This window comes from Peromyscus californicus, unplaced genomic scaffold (assembly GCF_007827085.1).
Source record: "Peromyscus californicus insignis strain IS unplaced genomic scaffold, ASM782708v3 Scaffold_21__1_contigs__length_65335640, whole genome shotgun sequence".
In the NCBI taxonomy this organism is placed as follows: domain Eukaryota; kingdom Metazoa; phylum Chordata; class Mammalia; order Rodentia; family Cricetidae; genus Peromyscus; species Peromyscus californicus.
This window is the reverse complement of record NW_026294514.1, coordinates 46244087-46265991: the sequence shown is the minus strand read 5'-3', so window position 1 is coordinate 46265991 and position 21905 is coordinate 46244087. Positions and strand designations below refer to the sequence as shown.

The 21905-nt window shown below is 39.7% G+C and overlaps 1 long non-coding RNA gene across 8 annotated transcripts in view; it reads left to right on the top strand.

Annotated features, from left to right (window-relative positions):
• Window positions 1–21905, top strand: part of LOC128117833 (uncharacterized) — a 91170-nt gene that overhangs the window by 48920 nt on the left and 20345 nt on the right. For 2 of the 8 annotated variants that reach the window (XR_008220921.1, XR_008220923.1), the window contains one exon: window positions 10893–11006. The exons of 3 other annotated variants lie outside the window; for them this stretch is intronic. This is a non-coding gene — a long non-coding RNA (uncharacterized LOC128117833). Of the gene's footprint in view, window positions 1–92; window positions 4134–10892; window positions 11007–11924; window positions 16805–21905 lie in introns of those variants that run through there. 3 more of the 8 variants (XR_008220922.1, XR_008220919.1, XR_008220925.1) reach the window with 2 other exon arrangements.

The window sequence follows — 21905 nt, the reverse complement described above, 5'->3', positions numbered from 1 at the left end:
TAATTTTGTAAATTTTATTATAAAAAACTTAAAATATATAAAGCATCACATTTCTTCTTCTTTTTCTTCTCCTCCTCCTCCTTCTCTTAAAGATTTATGCCTACGTGCATGTCTGCACACCAAAAGAAGGCACCAGATCTCATTATAGATGGTTGTGAGCCCCCATGTGGTTCCTGGGAATTGAACTCAGGACCTCTGGAAGAGCAGCCAGTCCTCTTGACCTCTGAGGCATCTCTCCAGCCCCCACATTTCTTTTTAATTGATAAACATCTTGAAAGGACAGGAGGACAATCTCAAAGACTGTCGTTTTGTCCACACACCTTCTTTGCATCCACTGATGATTCTTGTATGTCACATTATTGCTGTGTAGTTTGCCTGCTGGACTGATGTCAGTGACATGTTCTACTGCACTATTTGGGAACAGGTTGGCATGATACAGCTTTTTCTACAGATGTAATGGATGATGTTCCTTCCTTCTGCTCTTTTGGAAATTGTGATGGCTGTGAGGCCTATGGCTGATCTGAAAGATGGTGCTTCTGATCAGAGAGACTAAACTTCCTCTTAATAAGGCATTTAGGGAGAAATAAATGAAAGAAATTAAATGAAAGAAGTGAAACAGTAGCATGTTTACACATAATGCTGTGGACAGCTTGTTAGGATTGTACAGGTTTTTATCTGGGAAGTAGTGTTTTATAGAATATTATTTTAAGATGTGTTACATTTGTTTATGCTGTGGAACAAATGTTCCACATTTGTTTGATGGTGCAAAGATGTGTTGCATTCTTTTATGTTGCATTTGTTTAACTCTGTGAAGCTGTGTTACTTTGCCTGTCTAAAACACCTGATGGTCTAATAAAGAGCTGAATGACCAGTAGTGAGGCAGGAGAAAGGATAGGCAGGGCTGGCAAGCAGAGAGAATGTATACAAGGAGAAACCTGGGAGGAAAAAGAAAGAATGAGAGAGGGGAGGAGGATGTTAGAGGCCAACCACAGAGTAAGAAGAAAAGAAAGATATACAGAAGTAAGAGAACAGGAAAAGCCCAGAGGCAAAAAGCAGACAGGATAAATTAAGAAAAGCTGACAAGAAACAGACCAAGCTAAGGCTGGGCATTTATAATTATGAATAAGCCTCTGTGTGTGATTTATTTGGGAGCTGGATGGTGGGCCCCAAAAGAGAAAAAAGAGCAAAGACAACCAAGGACAGCAATGATTCCTTAATGCAAGTATGAAAGCTTCCATGACACCACTGCATCTTTGATTTTGTTCCACAGGCTCCAGATCTGTATATATACCACTATTCTCACTTTGACTTTCTGTTATTCATCTTCTAAGTTATCAGTATCTGTCACTTTTCCTTGTCTTTCTTGGGTATACTTAGTTATGGCATGATGTCATAGATGCCCTTTTCTGAGGGTTGAGTATTATTCCTACAGAATGATAGGCTTACCAATCAATTAGTTTATTCCTAAAATGTTTTCCTCTATGTGGGTCTTATTTTATTCCTTACATTATATTTACTCTGATATCAGCAAGCTCTTGTTCCCTATTTGCCAGAGTAAACTTCTGGAGTTTGAATTGAACTTTGAGTGCCACTGTTCATTTTTCCTTTTGTTTATGCTAAACCTTTTCTCAGGTTGAGTCAGCAACACTTCTTAACCCTATTCTCTGTTTCTTGGGCTGAGTCAGTGGTATTTCCTGATCCTAGTCTCTACAACATGTTTTGTTCTTTGGGATGAGTTACCAATCTACTTTTGCTGTGGATGTGCAAATATGTATCTATGCTCACATGTCCTCACTCACTCTTACTTGTTGATATCACTAAGTAACAAGGTAATTCCCAGGAAGGACCCCCTTCTCTATTACACTTTGTGGTAGGTCAAGGAGAAAACCTCTACTGTTTGGTATCCCTTCTACCTCCTGCTTCATGCTAAAGTTCTCAGGTTACATTCCATCTACTTTTCCTACTATGTTATTGTCATGGATCCTAGTACTTCCCAGAGTAGCAGCTAAGTTTTTTTTTCAGTGTCTTGCCACACCTTGACCTCTACAGGAAATAAAAATCCTCCTTTTATTAAAGTCTCCCTTCTCTTCCTACCCTCCAAACTCTCTACTATGTTCCCCTCCTTGCTTTCCTTCAAGTTCATGGCCTCTTTTTCATTAATTGTTATTGCATGCATACATGTATATATATATATATATATATATATATATATATATATATATATATATATATATATATTCCTAAATATGACCTGTTCAGTCTACATAATGCTATGTGTCTGTATTGTGGGAGCCCACAGAGGTTCTTAGTGAGATCTGAGCTTGCTTTACCAGCAGGGCTACATAAAAGGATGATTGGACCATGGGCCTGGGTACCAGATGTTTTGTATAAAAATGAAAGCTTTATGTAGAAATGGAGAACTTTGTTTTTTTTTTCAAGCTCAAGATGTGACTTAAAAAATTTATAAAGAAAAGGGGGAGTTAATATTCCTCAGTTTATTTAATTTAAATTTTTTCTTGTTACTTGAGTGGATTAATGTTAACTTGTGTTAATGTACCCTATGTTTTGTATAGTTCTATTAAAAAATTGCTTTTGGATGTTTGCTAAAATTTTTAAAGTGTTAATGGTTATGTTGAGAGTATTGCTTTTGGACGTAGGTTTGTAGGAATTATAATTGTGTATAGTACTATTTATGTTAAAGTTATTATGTTAACCTGTAGATATTGATGCACCATGGTTTGCTGAAGCTAAGGGAGTATTTAAGTTTTATGCAGATTCATCAGAAGTTTATCCCATGTTTTGTTAGCAAAAAATGCAAATGGTTCTATTAAGAGATTGCTTTAAAGTGTACTAAAGTTTTTTTAAAGTGTTAATGGTTCTATTAAGAGTTTGCTTTTAGATGTAAGTCTGGGAGAATTGTAATTATGTATAGTAATATTTATGTTTGAATTATGTTAACCTATTAATGTTTGATGAACCTAAGGGAGTCTTCAAGTTTGATGCGGTTGCATCCAGAGTTTGACTTATTTGATGCAGTTGCATCAAGAGTTTATTGATTTAAAAATGGGCTTGGTACAGCTAAGACTACATCTTAGACCCACTCAGAAAGGATGTTCCATCTTTATCATCCTCTATTCCTTCACTGGGAGGTGTGGCAGCAATTGAGATTGCTGTGGTTGTTACAGCTATTTGCAAGCTCTTTAAGGGGAGCTTTTTTAAATATTAAGAAGAGGTACCTGTGGGATCCTACAGAGGTTTTCTAGTGAGATCTGAGCTTGCTTTGCCAGCAAGGCTGCATAAGAGGATGACTGGACCACAGGCTTTGGGTACCAGGTATTTGAAAGGGTCTAACCTTGGTTGTATCTAGCAAGGGGGAGGTCTTTTGCTCACCCCTTGGCATGGTTATTAAAAAGCCCTTTGGAATAAAGTTCTAGGTTAGTAGATAAGGATCCAGGCTCTTCCAAAGCTATCCTGTGCTTCTGACTTTTTCTCTCCCCTCTATCCTTCTATTTGAATCTCTTATCCCTCACTCCTCAAGAGTACCCTGGGGGAAAAGGTAGGGGCTGCTCTCCCACACTGTATGTTTTTAGAGCTGACCATTTAGCACTGGACAACCAATTGATTTTCTCCTCCCTAGGGAGGGCCACCCCTCCTGCTCCCAGCTTTCCCAGTTTTCACTAGACAGAGACAAGCCCACAAGGCCTTGACCCTACACAAAGAAATTCTCTTTTTACTGCTTGCACTTATTTACCTTTGCTTAGGTCAGTATTGAATTTTCTTTACTGATGCTTTCTACAGCTTGTAGAAAAGTTCAAGCACATCTCTTTAGTTCAGTATTGACAATACTATCTTTATACATCACTTTCTTTGTTGCTATTATTTTCAAAAAATGATTAGTAGGAAGAATCATCTGCAAAGCATCTGTATTTTCAGAAAACAAATATGCCTTTTTATTGTATAAAATCAGCTTTTTATCTCTTCTAACAATAAAACAAGATAAATAAATCTGTCATTTTATGTTTTTCATATTCAAAATTTCCTCTGAGAATATTTTGAATATTTAATTGCATAGCACACACTTTATTATTTCTATAACTTTCATATGGTTTACCTAAATATAACCTTAAATGCTTCTTGTTGTTGTTTTTTTTTAATAGAAAAGAACCTTAAAACACAAGAAATAATTCTGACACATTACATGTGCTAAACCCATTAACCACCAGGTGTCACTCTTGCTTCAGGCTTAGCCAGAAAATGGAAAAGAAAGACTGCAATGCTGGTCTTCACATGATGAAACATCTTTATCAGCAGGGAAGATTTATATCTTGTAATTAAGCAATAAGACATAAAATGGAATTCATTTTGGTAGTAGGAAAGCAAAAACTCCTGCTTGATTAGCTCTAATTATAAAAAGATATGGTAATTGTCTAAAACATGGGTTGTCAAGAATGAAGGAATTATTGCATGGAACTTGCCATGTTGCTAATAATATCCTGGCTTTATTAAATGCCCATACACAGTGGTTGCTTCATGACTTTAATTTATAACATCCTATTAATGATGGAAATTTGAAGTGTTGTTTTCTCATCGGTTTTGTCAGAACTGATAAAATTAAAGGTAAGTAAACATAAATTAGAAACTGTTGCAAATCCCTTTAAGTTTTCCTACAAAACAAAAACAAGTGTTAACTTTTTTAGTTTACATTTTCTCAACCATATATAAGGCAATAGTATTTATAATACTATTCAAAAAATAGCTTAAGGATTTTTACTTGAAATACTTAGTATGCCAAACTGAATTTCAATTTTAATTCCTAGCCCTTATTGAGTACTTATCAGACTCCACCCACTGCTTCAAATACTTCCATATGTCATAGTTAACCAGTTCTGAGAAAATGTGAGTTCCTAGCACTTGTGCTCTAGAAAAATGGAGTCTTAGGACTCCAGCTACACTAGTTATAGTTTTCCACAACGTGAAGAGCTGCACCATCCAATAAACTTCTATACGCCAAGTAAATTTTGCAAAAATTGTAAAGACCAAGCATCCATAGAATATTCAGTCATTTAGCAATTTTAGAGTAGTTTTGCAAAGTTGGTTATAAATCAAAAAGTTCCATGTTGCTCAAATTTCTAAAGGTCTTTTAATAAAAAACCCAGTGCCCGATATTGGGGTAAATGGTGAAAGATCAGAGAGGCAAAAGAACAAGCCACTGCCACGTTTTACCTTGCCAACTCCATGAGTCCTCTGGACTGAAATCCTTTGAGTCCTCACCCAAAAGGCTCCAACTGAAAAAAGCCTTTAGTTCCTGTTTCCTCATGCCTTGTATACCTTTCTCTGCCCAACCATTAAAGGCATGTGTGCTTCACCAAGTAACAATTAAAGGTGTGTGCCACCACTACCTGGCTCTGTTTCTCTCCTAGACTGAGTCAATCTCATGTATTCCAGGGTGGCTTTGAACTCACAGAGATCCAAATGGATCTCCGCCTCCCAAGTGCTAAGATTAAGGGGTGTGTACCACCACTGCCTGGCCTTTATGTTTAATCTAGTGGCTTGTTTCTGTCCTCTGATCTTCAGGCAAATTTTATTACAGTATGCAATATATCACCACATTTCCCCTTTTTTGTCTAAAATAATAAAAGGTTATAACTAATGTAAGAAAAACTGTATACAATAAGTACAATAAGTATATACAATATATACAGTCAAGAATTATATTAACAATGTCCAGTCCATTAACATTTGACAGATTTAGAGAAAATACTCCATTATTTATCCTATTTTTGTAAGTCCAAAGTGTTATACCTAATTCACTTTCTATTCTAACTTGTCTTACCAACCCAAAACTATCTTTTGATGTCTTTCAAACTTACACACTTTACACTTCTTTAGTGAGTTTCTTTTCTCAGTTTGTTTAACAAGGAAAACTATAATTATCTAATCTTCAACTCACTCAGAGACCTGAGAAGGAAATAATATTAACTGAGTAAGCAGGAAGTGCAAATAACCGACTTCCAAAAAAATATGAGAATGACAGAAACAGTTGGCTGCCTGGACAATCATCTGAAGTTCCTCTGCAACACTGGGGCATCCATCTATAGACTATAGGCTTAGCGTATCTTACAGACTTATCTGTAAAGCAGGATATTCTGAAGGGCCTTGCTACATTGTCTTGGCAAGGTGTAGCAGTCCTTTATTTTGTGTCAGTTGAGGCAAGGGCACTTTTTTCTCAGTGGCTAACTTTCGCCACAAAGAAAGTAAACACCATAAGGAGTTTCTTCAATGCCCATCTTCTCTGAAGTAGATTGGTGCTTCCAAGAGCAGACATGTCTCATAGTCATAAAAAAAGAATCTATGTTATTAAAACATCTTAAATGCCATATTCTGTAGATCTCTGAAGTATTTGAAGATGACCTATCTATCTAAAATATATCTGTTTGACCTTGAAAACATACCTAACCTGACAATTCATTGTAATAGGTGACTAATTACTAACCTGCATTTCCTTATTATCCTAAATAGTTTGTAGTAATAACTTTCAAGAATTAGAAAATTGCATTACATTGTTAAGTGAGTTGTATGGGTATAATACCTTGAACAAGATTCGAAATATATTTTCAGTGTGTTCTAACAAAAACAATCTCAAATTTGTATCAATATACAAAATTTGTATACAATATACAAAAATCCAATCCAATGTAATGTATTTGAAACTAATAGTTGCCTTTTAAAAGTAGATTTAGTAATCTGCCTTTTTATCTTATCATATCCATATCCTCCTTTTTTCTTTTTGGAGTAGATTCAATAATCTATCCTTTTGTCCTATCATTTCTATATAATACATTTCTATATCATACCCCCTTTCTCCTTTTAGAAAGAGATTGACTATGACCAGCAATAATTTTTAAGCAACCCCTAAACAAAAACAAACATTCATAATCCATTTTATGGGAACGTGAGTGTAGTTTTCTAGGCTACTTCCTGCTGATTGAGGGTGTTGATAGTCTTATAGGAACACAAAGAAAATTTAGGATTATGGTCAAGTCTTGATTGGAGTAGTCTGTGAGGCTGTATCATCTCAGCTAGCCATTTCAATATTATCCTGAGCAGTTTGTAGTCCAAAGCTGATCTTTGGGTGATGTTTTTCAGTTTGGTGGTTTATCATCATCCTGATGTGCTGTGGGATGTTCTGTATGGCAAATGTGTTGCTAATTAGTCAATAAATAAAACACTGATTGGCCATTGGCTAGGCAGGAAGTGTAGGCGGGACAAGGAGGAGAATAAAGCTGGGAAGTGGAAGGCTGAGTCAGAGAGACACTGCCAGCCGCCACGATGACAAACAGCATGTGAAGATGCCAGTAAGCCACGAGCCATGTGGCAAGGTATAGATTTATGGAAATGGATTAATTTAAGCTGCAAGAAGCCTGCCACGGCTATACAGTTTGTAAGCAATATAAGTCTCTGTGTTTGCTTGTTGGGTCTGAGTGGCTGTGGGACTGGCAGGTGAAAGAGATTTGCCCTGACTGTGGGCCAGGCAGGAAAACTCAAGCTACACTGATGGAATCACCATTGTGGAGTCCCATCATCTTTTTGGAGACTTCAAAGATTTCATTGGGTCAGATTATTCCTTTTCTTGGTAATTTTTTCCAGGTAGTTCTCTCTTCTTCTTTGAATGTTTATATTCCCAAAGGTCTTTAAATTCCTCAAGGTGGTTGTTTTATTTTCCTAAGAAAATAAAACCCTTTCCCAACCCTAACTTTGGGGAATTTCCAAATCTAATCTTTATCAATTTTGATTTATGGTTTCTCCTCATTTTTTGTTCTCTCTTCTGTAGCTGTTCTATTATCCAGAGCAGTATGATTTTTTATAATAGGTATTAGGTTCTTTAATTGCTCTGGAAAGGAGTTTCTTCCATGATGACAGGAAAGGACTGAATGGAATTTGACATGTGGGCCTGTGAGGGGCCCCTCAGGGAGTTTACTGATGGTGAAAGATTATCTTGACTGTCCCTGGTTAATCTACATTCATTAGTCCAATGTCTGCCTTTCCTACACCTTCTGCATAATCAAGAAGGGAGTGGTATTCTATTGGGATTATTCCTAGCAAAAACATTGTTTCTAGAAGTGTTCTATTTACAGTCCTTTTTAGGTGACCTTGTTTATCACAATTGAAACGTTTGACATTATTGTTTTTCTTCAAACCTCTGGAAATCACTTCTATCCAAGCATCATCATGGTCATGAGATTCAATATTTATTATATCTTGGATCCATTCCTCCAAGGGTGTTAATCTTACCTTTAATGGCCTAATTCCCCTTTTGCATTGTGCATTAGCATTTTCAAAAGCCAGAGATTCAATTATCTGTCTAGCTTCTGAATTTGGTATCATTCTATTCATTGCTGAAGTCAATCTTTGTAAGAAATCAGTGAAGGTTTCTTTGGGGCCCTGTATAACTTTAGTAAATGACTCAATTTTCTTTCCTACTTCTTCAATTCTGTCCCAAGTCTTCAAGGCTGCCATGTGGCATAAAGTTAGTGTGTTGTCATCATATAAAGATTGTCTTTGTGTGTCAGCATAATCACCTTCTCCAAGAAGTTGATCTTGGAACATTTCTATACCTCTAGCTCTACTTTGTTGTTCAATGGTCTTATATTCATCCTTCCGCCAGGTCCTTCATTATAATTGGGGACCAGCCTCTAAGACTGCTGTAACCAAATCTCTCTAGTCTTGAGGGATAATTCTATTACACGTTGACCACGAGTTTAACATCAGCTTTACAAAAGATGAGTGGATGCCATATGGGACTATTGCTTCTTTGAATCTCCTCAAATTTAACATTTGCACAGGAGTCCAGTCAGCTCTTACACAGCTTTGAGGATATCTATCATCTGTAAGTTCCTGTAAGGTTACTGGATTGAATAAGGTTGACTGTTTGAAAGTCTTAGCCTATTTCTCTCTAACTTTATAAGGCAATGTTGAGATTGGTTCTCCTTTAAATTCTTCTGTCTGGGTCTGACTATCTCTATGATCTGTTTTAACAGGTTTTTCTAAAACTTTTATCTTGGCACTCATATTAACCAACTTTTTAATGATAAATGATCAAACATATTATTTATAGTTGACATTACATAAATCCCATCAACATTATCCTCTCATTTAATTGTTCCATTTTCAGACCATCTAATGTGTTATCAAACAGAGACCAAACACCTTCCATTTTATTAATGTTTCCCATCTTTGAATGTGGGGGAAAAAACTCTCTTTTAATTGATTCCTCCCTTTAAGAAATCCCAATTGACTCACCAAATCTGCTGCCAATGACAATTCAGATGACAGTGTGGCAGCAGCCCTAGAAGGGGGCCCAGAGAAAGCCAAGAGGAAGAAGCTAGAGAGCCAGCTGTCTTCGTGGGGGAATGTACAAAAGCAGCTAATTCTGGCATGTTTAGAGCCTGAGCCACCCATGTCACTGGAAGACAAGGTCTCCCACAGTACGAAGGAAATGATTGGAGGCTGTTGTGTTTACTCAGACGAGAGAAAGCCAAAACCCACCCGGAGAGGAAAGAAGCAAAAGATCCAGTGTCTACACGGGGAAAGTGTGTGAAAATGGCTAACTCCTGTGGTTTTTGGAGCCCCAAAATCTATGGAGTTTGGTGTAGAGAGGCTGCAACAAAAACTTAGTCAGCGGGTTAGGGACTCTGGCCCAGGCAGGGTGGAGATTCCAGCCGCATGTAGCTATGGCCTGAACCTGTGGGGTTTTTTTTTGTTTTTTTTTTTTGTAAATTCATGCCCCCAGAAGTTGGATGCCAAATGTTGCTCAAATTTCTAAAGGTCTTTAATAAAAACCTGGTGCCCAATATTGGGGTAAATGCTGAAAGATCAGAGAGAGAAAGGAACACACCACTGCCATGTTTCAGTTCCAGGATTGGTAGGGAAGGGAATTATGTTCACAGTTGAAGGTGCATGAGTTCTATGAGGAGCAAAGAGTGATCATCATATACTTAATTTAAAAGATTTATAAGGCCCCTCCTCAAGGTTCTATAATGAGTAACAACTGCTGTGAAGAAGAATTTCTTCAACTTGTTGAGCTACCTGCAATCATGCAGAGAGTCTAAGCATAGAGATTTCTTGAGCTGTAACCAGGGGAACGGGGGTGGGTGTGGAGTGGGGGTTTAATGAGTGAGCATTTTGACGAGGTAGCTGCCTTTAAGTCATCTATGTTATCCCTCATCCATACTCCTGTGAGTAACCACCTCCATCTTCATTCCTGTAACTAACACCAGTTAACGTACTCTTTCGCCAAGTTGGACTTTCATGGAATCATTTCTTTGGTTTGTGGTCAGTGCCCTATCTGGGGTGAGAAGACATTTGTTTGTGTCTCCCCAGAAAAAGTCATGCAATGCTGACTTTGTCCTGGAAGTCAGATGAAGGGTGAACAGGGCGAGTTGCTGAAGCTGACTTCCAGAACAAAGTCAGCATTATATGACTTAAGTTTCAGGAACTTCCTCAGACTTAGGAGTTGTTGATTTTTTGAGTCATGAGGAGCCTCTGTCCTGGATGAAATATTTCAATTTAGAGGAAATTGCTGAACAACAGTCAGTCAGGGTGTTAGTCCATATTCTATCATTATAATGAAATACCTGAAACAATGAATGTATTCAGAGAAAAAAGATTATTCTCTTTTATAGTTTCAGAGGTTCCAATTCATGATCAGTTGGCTCTGTGTCTTTGTACTTGTGGTTAGGTACCACATGGAGGGGACTATGTGGCAGAGCAGAAATGGTCACCTCGTGGCCATAATACAAAAGAAAGACAGACAAAGGGTCTAGAGTCTTATTTTCCCTTCAGGTGAACACTCCCAATGACTTACAACCTCCTGTCTTCCCTACCCCTTGAAGGTTCTGCTGCCACCTTGTATTACTACCTTGGAGAGCAAGGAGACATTCAGCATCAACAGAAGTACAAGCAGACTCTCACATGCCAGTCAGAATGTCAGAAAATGATGACATCAGGTGAGAGGAATTAGCCAAAACGTCAGCACTAAGGCTTTGGACAAAAATGGCCTATCCAGACAAATAAGCAGGAGTTTCTAAGTTGATAGACCTCATCTGCATGCCAGGCACTTCTAATTAGTATTATAGTGACCCACATTAAATAAAGGCATGCAGCTACATATTATTGCATGTGTGTGGGAAATATACTACAGAAAATGAAGACAAAAATAATGATAAACAGCAATCTGTAGGAAACAGAGCTATCCAGGCAGAATAAAACTTAAACAAACAGCCCTACAACAAAGAAATGCTACTTTTAATATCCTCTGAGAAATAAAATCTTGTGGTTATGAAATAAGAACAGGATCCTTAACTGTATAAAGAACAAAACAGTGAGATTAAAAGCTGTAACAGTAGCAGAAAATTCAATAGACTATTAGAAGTTAAAACTGAGATAGTCGCCCATTAGCATATATAAAGAGATGAAAATATATCAGTGTTAGAAGACTAGTCTAGGAAATTCAATGTCCAAATACGTCAGCGACAAAGAGCAAAGAGACAGCAAAGCAGAAAATATCGAGTGAGCCCAGAAGAATGCAGGAAAATAGGCAGAGATTGGTAAGCAGGCTGAGACCTCATCTTACCACCTTCCTCGGGGAGAGATCATGTGGGTTCAGTATCCCTCCCGCTGTGGACTGGGTGCTATACATGCTAAGATCTCTGTCTGCAAGCAGGTAGTGTTTGCACACGATGCCTACAAAAGCTGGCCCCTCGCTCCAAGCTAGGCAGTTTTCTCCCATTGGATCTCAGCTGGTTGCAGAGACTGGCTTGGTAATAGAACGTAGCTGACATGACATTTTGGGATTTTGATGGAGTTTGTAGTTTCTACTCAAGTCCCGGATGCTCGCTCTCACTCCCATTTGTCATGCTGGACAGAAGCCCACCCAGTCCTGTGCAGAGAGCTGACCTCTACTCAGACTTCCATCTGGGATTCTAGACAACAGCTAATTCCAACTTTCTGTCCAAGTAAGTGGATGATTTTGGAAGTTGATCACCAAGAGCCCACCTCAACCACACAATCCAAATGGCAGGCTTGTAAGAGCAAGATCAATGTCTGGTACCGCTGCACCTTTCTGCTGTCTGTCTCTAAGATGCAATTGCATTTGTAGACCTTCTGAGCTTGAACTCACCTCCACAGGCCTCTTTATCTCATGATGGGCTCCCACAATTTGGACACCATCCTGAGTGTAATCATGAACAAAACAGATTTGCCAAACAACTTAACAATTTAGATAAAATGTGTGAAAAATATTTCACCTACTTGAGAGAAACTCATTACACAGCCCCAGAAGATCGTACCTGGCAACACTATATAAACCAATTTCTCTTATTTTGCACAGACTTTAATATAAAACACTTGCTCCAAATGAGTTAGCTTGTCTTATACTTTTTGGCTATTTTGAGAGCTGTGCTTGAAGTTGGTGTATTCATTTTTTCTCTTATGATTCAATTTGGGTACTGATTAATAGCATTCCATTTAGAAAATAGCTGAGGCCTTACTAATCTGAAATCATCAAAAGTAGAATTCTCTCTCTTAATATTTCATGTTTTGAATATAATGAACTGTTTATGTGAAAATGAAGAAATGCAATGAGCCTCAAAAGGTTGTTAAAATGAAAAACATTAAAAGTAAGACATTCTTGAGGCTCAGGATTGTTCCAGTTTCAAGTCGTTTTTGTTTTTAGGTTCACCAGTATTTAGAAGACCCCTTCCACCCATCCTCAACTCCCCATCTTTACCCTCTATGCTATCCCCCTTGTGAAATGTTACCCCCCACCTTTCTTTTTACCCTTCCCTACATCAACCATCTTAAGGAAGGGCTGGCCAGGAGAGGAGAGGCCTCAGCAATTTCCCTTAGGGTAGAGTTCCATTTCTAAGATTTTCCAATAAAAGTTTCTTCTAAAAGATTGGTTGGGAAATATACTGAAGTCCCACGCAGGGAGGAAACACTATTTCTTGCAAGAGATGACAGAAGCAGAGGTCCCAGCCGGGAAGCTGTCATTGTATAAATGGACCAGTGTGACAGCCCTCTGAGGAGGACAAATGCCTGTGAGTGACATCTTACTCTGCCTGTGTCTAGCAATAAGAATGTAATCACTGGTTATCTAATTAAAAATGAAAGAAACTAATGCCTTTTCAAACACTGAGCTTCTAGAATCTCAGGTTGCTGAGTGTCCTTGAGCAGAGGACACTGTTGCTTGTATGTCACACTGCGGAGGAACAGACCTTGATGAGGTGTCCCATGTTCATATTCTGATTTCATTACTTTTGTTATCGTTATGTTAATGTGTTGCTGGGATGATTTTCTGCCAGGATCCTTGTTCATTTATTCATTCATCTACCATTCTTGCCACAAGCAGTTGATTGCAGGCTACTGTGTGCCATGGCCTGGATCCTAGGGATATAGAGAGGAACAGGACTGCTTCCAGCATTTGGAAGACCACACTGTAGGGGCAACAAATCCCTATGACACAATCTGATTAATCTGTTATAGAGATAACAACTGTACATATGGATTCCATATTATGAAAGACAGAAAATAGAGAGAGGCCTTTCAGAAAGACCACACCTGAAAATAAGATACTTCAATTTGTGGCATGTCTTCCATAGTTGACCAAAGATCCACTATATCTTCTTTTAAAATAAGTCTGCTTTGTTCATATATGTTACTCGATAAGCACTTGAGTCTGAGATCACAGTATAAAATTAGGTCTATCAAGAAAACATATACCATGAGATGGAGTCTTACAAATCTTAAAACCTTTTATGAATGAGGTTTTTTTTTTCTGGTTTTTTGAAACAGGGTTTCTCTGTGTAGTTTTGGTGCCTGTCCTGGATCTCACTCTGTAGACCAGGCTGACCTCAAACTCAAAAAGATCCACCTGGCTCTGCCTCCCGAGCACTGGGATTAAAGGCATGTGCCACCACCACCCGGCATGAATGAGTTTTGAAAAGGTCATGTGATATCTTAAAACATCCAGACTCATGTCCTCTCAGGTATGGAAATATGCCTCACCAACCACATATCTTATACAGTAAAAATACAAAACAAAATTTATTCTTGCTAATCAGTAACATCTCAGCCTGTTTCTATTTAAAGAGTCTTTGGAGGCTGGAGAGATGGCTCAGCAGTTAAGATTACTTACTGCTCTTGCAGAGGACCTGGTTCTAGTTCCCAGTGCCCACATCAGGCAGCTTACAACCACCTGTAACTCTAGTTCCAGAGGATCTGATGCTCTTGGACCTCCATGGGCACCTACACTCATGTGGTGCATGCAAATTCACACAGGCACACATACATACACACAAATGGCAATAAATAAATCTCAGCACTGGGAAGGCAGAGGCAGAAAGATCTCTATGAGTTGGAGGCCAGCCCTGATCTACATAGAGAGGACCTCTTGTCTTTTTTTTTTTTTTAATTTGTCTTCTTTATTGATTCTTTGGAAGTTTCACATCATGCATCCAATTCTGTTCATCTCCTGGTCCTCCCATACCCTCCCTTCACCCCTGCAGCATTGTACCACAAAAGAAAAAAATAAAACAAAGCAAGCAAGAAGCAAGCAAGCAAACAAACAAAAATAAGAACAAAACAAACAGGAAAATCGATTCTCCTTCTTTCCCACTGGTGCCGTGATGAGACAGGCTCTTCCAGCACTCTGTGTCCAGGGCTCAGCGTCTGGAAACCTGTACCGTGGTTTATTGTATGACTACCCACTCTGCTTTTTCATTTGCCCAGCCGCCAGACCACTCCGCACACCACATCTGATAACCAGATTGGTGAGTTTTTCCCTTTCTCATCCCCTGCCATTTCCTGCGACTGTAGCCTGAGATATACTTCTCACTGCTGGACCCCCAGGGGATTCTTGGGCTGTGTATGCCCCCAGCCCTTACCCCCCTCTTGACAAAGGGTGGGATAACCTTGTGTGCTGATTCATAGATCCTTCTCCAACCTCGGGGATGCCTGGGATTGGAGTCTGATTCCAATAAATTAAAATTTATTTTAATTTTTAATTTTTTTTCTCAGCGCTGCAGTCATGGGACATAAGGCTTCCTCCTCTTGGTCCCACTCCTCCTCTGAGAAATGCCTTAAATATACCAATAAATATGGCCGCAAACCCGGTGTGTCACGGGGAATTATCTAACTTCTGCCAGCAAACGGGCAAATGAAAAGAGTTACCCCTCATCCCCAAGCTTTCTACCTAAGCGCTGAACCCTCCTCCCTCCCCATTTCTGATTCTTTCTCTGCCATGTGCAACCACTTCCGCCTATCTGACTTCCGCTCGGCTCTCCGGTATTGGGCGGGCTCTCCAGTAGCAGGTGGGCTGCTTCTGCCCAACTCTGTTTCTCACCTTAATTCTTCCCACTCTTCCTCTTACTCATTCTCAAGCAGCCCTGACAAGCGCTGACAGGTCTGAAACAGGCTAGGATGCATGCAAATAAGTTTATAATCAGGACCCACATGGGGATCACAGTAATCCGGATGGCTCTTTGGCCAGAGATCGTTTTACAGCCTGCCTCCTGGTGGGTCCTCCTAAAGCTGTCCTCAAACCAGCAAACTATCAAAAAAAAAAAAAATTCAAGACATGAAATAAAATCTGTCTCTTGTTTCCCAGAGCTTCCTGACCTTAGGGCTAAAATTTAAGCATCTGGAGAGCAAGGCTCCTGACCCCACAGATGGAAGTTTCAGCTGTGGCATGTTAAAGTGTACCATGGGAGAAAGGAAAAAGCCATGAACAAAATGCTGGCACATGCTATCCAACCGGCTCCTGAAAGCTGCTGGATTCCTGTTTTAAGTGGATGAAAGAAGGCCACGTGGGCTAGTGCATGCCCTGCTGGGCCATCAATTGAGCCTTGTTCAAAGTGCCACCTAGAGAGACAACTGGTCAGCTGACTGCCTCCATGCACCCAGGAGCATGGGAGTATCAAACAAAGACCTCCAGGTGCCTTAAAAGAATCTGTCTCTGGTAAAGCTTATCTCAGGTAAAAATTAAACAAAATACTAAACAATACAATGGTTACCAGTCCAAGATTTTAATTTTCTCACGGCTCCTCCTTAATATGTTCAAAATTGTTCCCAAGCTCCAGAAACCAGCTTAAATCCATCTGGACAGGTCAGATCTACTTCAAGGTACGTGCCACACTCAAACCTTTCTGGTCTTGGGACCCCTTCTATCACCCTGGAAACCCTCCAAAGGAAAAAAACAAGAAAAAAATGATTCTTTTTCCTAAGCTTTTCTGCCTCCCCATCATCCTGTCAAACACAAAAACAGCCAGGGTGCCAAGCCAAGAAAGATGGACAGCTCTGAGGCAGCAGACCACAGCCCACCATCCCAGGACTCCTGTCTGCCTCAGAAGTCCCCTTCCCTACCCCCCAAGAGTCAACCAATGCCCACCAAGTCAGCTGGAAGCCATTTTTCTGGGAGAAATGATGCCCCTGTTCCTGTTCACTTGCTTTTTTATAATAAGCAAAAAGTCTAGAATGTTGGGATTCTGCCACACTCCAGCTGCATGACCACAGATGCGCAGTTCAGGAGCTAGTCAAGGGGTCTTACATCTTATGTCATCAATGTGTGCTGATGATTACATACACGTGGTGTGGTCACACAATCTGTGCATGTGTGGTGTAGCTCTGTAAGCTCACCAGAGCCTTAGAGAGCTGGACACAGACTCTACCCTCTCTCTCTGTTCTGTTCTCTCTTCCCCCGACCATCTTTCTTTCCCCAGGCCTGGTTCTCTTGTCGCCCCCCCCCCCCCCAATAAAGGTCTGATACAGATACTGGGTTTTGTCATGGCCGTGACCTTTCCATGCTGGTAACCAGTGCCGCTTATCACTCTTATACCCACCTCTCCAACTCCTCTTCATTCATCTTGGTGGCATTGGGGGCCATGCTGTGTCATATAGTATACCCATTTGTCCTATCAGCTTTACTAGCAAATGTTCATTGCAATGAGTTACCGGGACATCTCTTGTTGCTAAATGAACTAGGACTCCTTCTCCCCCATTATTTGGCAATTCCATTTAGGTCACCTTCATATATGTATATATTTTAGGAAGTTTCTACCTTATTAGGGTTCCATACAACCCCTCAAATGACCCTCAGTTTTAGCTGTCCCTCCTCATATCCCCTCCTTCCATCCCCCTCTTCCAGCACCCTCCCCATTTGATCCTCCCATTCCAGTCCCCTTCAAACACACCATCCATCTATAACTATCCTGTTTCCCCTTCCTAGACTATCCAATCTGCTCCCCAGTTTCTTACTCTGTACCTGGCCTCTGTGGTTCTGTGGATTGCAGCCTGCTCATCAAACACTCCATCTATAAGCAAATTTGCCCTTTTGGGTCTGGGTCACCTTTTGGGCCAGGATGATTTTTTATTTCTGGCGTGATCAATTTCATGATTTCATTTTTTTAAACAGTTGAGTAATATTATATCATGTAAATGTAGCACATTATCCACTCCTCTGTTGACAGGCATCTATATTGTTTCCAATTTCTGACTATTAAGAATAGCGCAGCAATGGAATACAGACCAAATGCCTCTGTTGTAGGATGTAGAAACCTTTGGTTATGTGCCTAAGAGTGGTGTAGCTAGAGCTCGAGGTGGATCTGTTCCTATCTTACTGGAACCTACACAGATTTCCATAGTGGCTGTGCAAGTTTGCACTCCCACCAGCAATGGATGCATGTTCCCCTGACCCCCACATCCTTGCCAGCACGAGCTGCTTCAGCACTTTCACACATGTATATACTAAGCTTCGGTGCTTTGATGCCCTCTCTTACTCCCCATCCTGCCAAAACCCTTCTTCTTCTCGACAATCTTCTACTTTGATCTGCCTCTTTTTATTACTATTTTTGAACATTTGACCCCTACTGAGAAAGGTGGTCTTATGAGCCCCTCCTCCATACACAATGAAATGGGTCAGTCTTGTGCAGGTAACCACAACTGCGGTGAGTTTGTGATTGCCATATGTCCTGTCCCGAAACACTCCTCTCTAACCTCTAACTCTTACATTCTTTCACCCCCTCTTCCTTGTTCCCTGAGCTCTGTTGGCGTGTGTCGGGGTGTGTGTGTGTGTGTGTGTGTGTGTGTGTGTGTGTGTGTGTGTGTGTGTGTGTTATAGAGGCCCAAGCCCTCTTCCTTGTTTTCCTGGAGCCACCACCCATGGCCCAAAGAAACATCTCTGGCGATGGCTGGGAGTAGCACTGGTCTCAGAGTGCTACTGGGCCTGGAGTCTGAAGACCCCAGCACCATTTCTGACCTCTTGCTTGACTAACTTGATTATATACTGTTTTGTTGATTTTGAGTTTGCTTTTTATAATTCTAACTCTTTCTCCTTTTCTACTTTACATGTTTTAAGACTATTTTTTATCAGATATATATATATATATATATATATATATGTAGTTTACATGTGTATTAACCCCATTTAACTCTAATAACATTTTTGTCTTTAAATCTCTTTTGTCTGATATCAATGTAGAGAGCCAAACTTTCACCTTGTTGGCGTCTACAACTCCGTTTTTACATTTTCTGTCACTATGTAGTTCTATGGAAGGTATGCACCAGTTCCCTACTGTTATTTAGCACACTACTCCAAAATTTAATGGCTTATTATAGCAAAAATTTGACATGCTCACTGTTCCACGGGTTAACAACATGAGTTGTAATCAGCCAAGCGCTTCCTCTAAAAGTTTCATCTGTGATTATTTTCATAATTACAAATTGCCTGGCCATTTGACTAGAATGAGAAAGCTGAAGATGTTCCCATAGGTCTGGTGGTCGATATCAGCCATTGGCTGGGTCATGGTCTCCACACACAGCTTCTCGCTCTCGAGGAGGATGTTTGAGCTTTTGCATACGATGCTAGCAGGTGAAGACCAAGAACAAATTATGAAACATTTTAGGGGTGAGGCTTGGAAATTTCATAGTTTATTTATTTGGCACCCCATTTTAACAAGTCATTAGCAGGGAACAGCTGGATGGCATGGCCTCCATGTGAACCTTGTGGGGGATACAGAGACATATCACTCTGCAATGCTCTTCATAATACCTTCTTTGAAACAATGAGAGCAAGTGCTTCTCCATGGCTACCATTTAATATATGGAAATGTTGATGGGAGTCTACAGTCCAAGGGCAGGATACTACTTGCCTCCAAAAATCTCAGTTTTTTTCCTTAGCACTTTCAACTGAATGGTCAAGGTCAACCTATGTTATGAAAAGTGATTCACCTTATCAAAGTCTATTGTCACATCTACATAGTATCTGCACAGAAACACCCAGTGTGGTGTTTGGCCAAAAACTGGGCCACCATGGCCTATCTAATTTAATACATAAAATTAGCCATTATAGGAACCAAAAAGAAGAGTTACATATAAAACTAATTTTAAGATAAAATAGTATTATTTGGGTGACCCCTTCTAGAAAAAGTAAATTTACTACCCACTATAATACATATAATATACACTATAATAGCAAGTCACTTGGAAGTCAGAAAAAGTTACTATTAAGGACAGTCAAGAGAAAAGGATCTATAGAAAACAACTACAAATCAAGTCAGGTAAGTTTAGTAACCCTCAATTTCATTCTTATCATTTTCACAGTTTAAAAAAAAAGAGCTAATTCTCATGGATTACTGCTATGTAATAAAATTAAACCAACCTTCTGCGAGTCAAGAGCTCCAGGGGTGGGGGAACAAAGAGAATGTTCACATCAGCACATTCATTGGAGGTTTAAAGATTTTTAGTATTATTAATCAAGAATTTAAGTGTCCCAAAAACATAATACTTCTTTTCTCAGAATAAGATGTCTTATTCATAACCCAGATGAAAACTATATAAAAAGGAGGCGAGAAGGAAGTGGTCCCTAGAAGGCTTTGATCTGGATTAATGGTTCCAGTCTTCAGGGTTGTAAATCTAACTTCTATTGCTGTTTGTGCACTAAAGGGTACTCAATTGGCCCAAAAGAATTAATGCAACTTCTAAAAGTTGGCCAACTAATTTATAGGCAATAACTCACACGTCAGGAAAAATTGGATCAGCAAGTAATGCTATATTTATTTCCATGAAACCTGGCGGTGTTTTGCCTCATAAAAGTTAGAGGGATTAAGTTCATCTGAAACTTTTCCCCGAGAATGGTGAGAAGGAGGAAATGGTCCTGGCGAGTAAGGGATGTGAAGCGGTAGCCAAAGGCACAGTGGGAGGGGAACAGGTGACAGGAAGGAGCTTGTGAAAGTCTACGACTCTGGATCCAGTTGAGGCCAAGAGATAACCAATCTTCCTTGGTGACAGAATTCAGTTCTTTAGTTTACTTTTCAACATTGCATTTGTTTGGCAGTTGTTAGCAGAGTATGTTCCAATGTAATGATGCTGCCTTTATCCAGCCCCTATCTGATAACCAGCATCCCCACCAACACTTGCTGGCACTCAGTCTGTATTCATGATCATAGTTTCTGTCCAGTCTGTTCTCTAGATCTGGTCATAAAGGGACAGTAATGCCTCTGGAATATCCTCAACCAGAGAAGTACAGGAGAGCAGAGAGCTCAGCTTCTCCACTCACTGATGAGATGATTCTGATGTACCTTCCATATGGTACGAGAAGGTCCCTGAAAAGACTGGCATCCATTGTGCGCATGGCAGTAACTGTCTTACCAAATTCTTGTAATTTGGTACTTTGGTAATCTGGTATTTCCTGGATCTGGACTTCAAATGGACTCATAAATCATCAAATATTCATTTTTTAAGCATCCCTGTTGTTCTAGAACTTACTGGGAGCAGGCAGAGACACACACAGAGAATATTGATAGACACCTGATGAAGTGGTGCATGTCTGCAATCCTAGCACTCAGGAGCAGGAGGCAGAAGGACCATAAGTTTGAAGGTTGACATAGTTATATGGTGAGTGAGTTCCACGACAGACACATACTGGGAACACATCTCAGGAACAGGAAAGGGGTAAGAGGAGCAGAGGAGTGGAGAGGAAGAATCTTCAACACTATGGAGAAAAGGGGAAGAGAGCTTGAAAGAGGAAGGAAGAATTGGAATGGAAATAGAGCATGTAAAGGAGCATTCTCAGTGTCACAAGCTGCGTCCTGCCTGTGCTGTGTGTCCTTCCTGTGTTGTATATATGTCCTGCCTGTGTTGTGTGTCCTGCCTGTGTTGTGTGTCCTGCCTGTGTTGTGTGTCCTGCCTGTGTCGTGTGCTCTCACAGATAATCACCCATCACTTCTCATCCTCCTTGTACTTCACTTCACGTCCTCCCCTTTTAACCAACTTAGTAGATCAGGTTTGCTCAATGTAGAAAGAAGGTAATGTATTGTACAAGATGAAGGTCTCGGAATCTCCTTATACTAACGTAGTAAATCAGGCTTGCTCAATGTAGAAAGAAGGCAATGTAATGCACAAGATGAAGGTCTCTGAATCTACATTCCAGCTCTGAGACAGACACTATTGTAAAGAGTTTAGTGACTCTTGTTGAAGATTTTTTCTATGAATATAACTATTACATTTTTGCAATAATTTATTTTTATAAATATCAAATCATTATAATATCTCAGTAATTGATTTTTCCATTGTAATAATACATGTATAGGTTTTAGTATATTTAACATCTATCCCAAGAGGCAATATTGCCTACTAGTTATAAGAAAGCATTGCAGTACAGTTAGCCTGCTTTCAAACCTGGAAAGCTATTATAGCCAGTCCTCTCTTTTCACAATCTTGTTATAGGCAAATGCCAGTTGCCCACAATTCCTAGTGAGATTGAAGCAGTAATTAAAAGTCTTCCAACCAAGAAATGTCCAGGGCCAGATGGATTCAGCTTAGAATTCTACCAGATCTTCAAAGAAGAATTAATA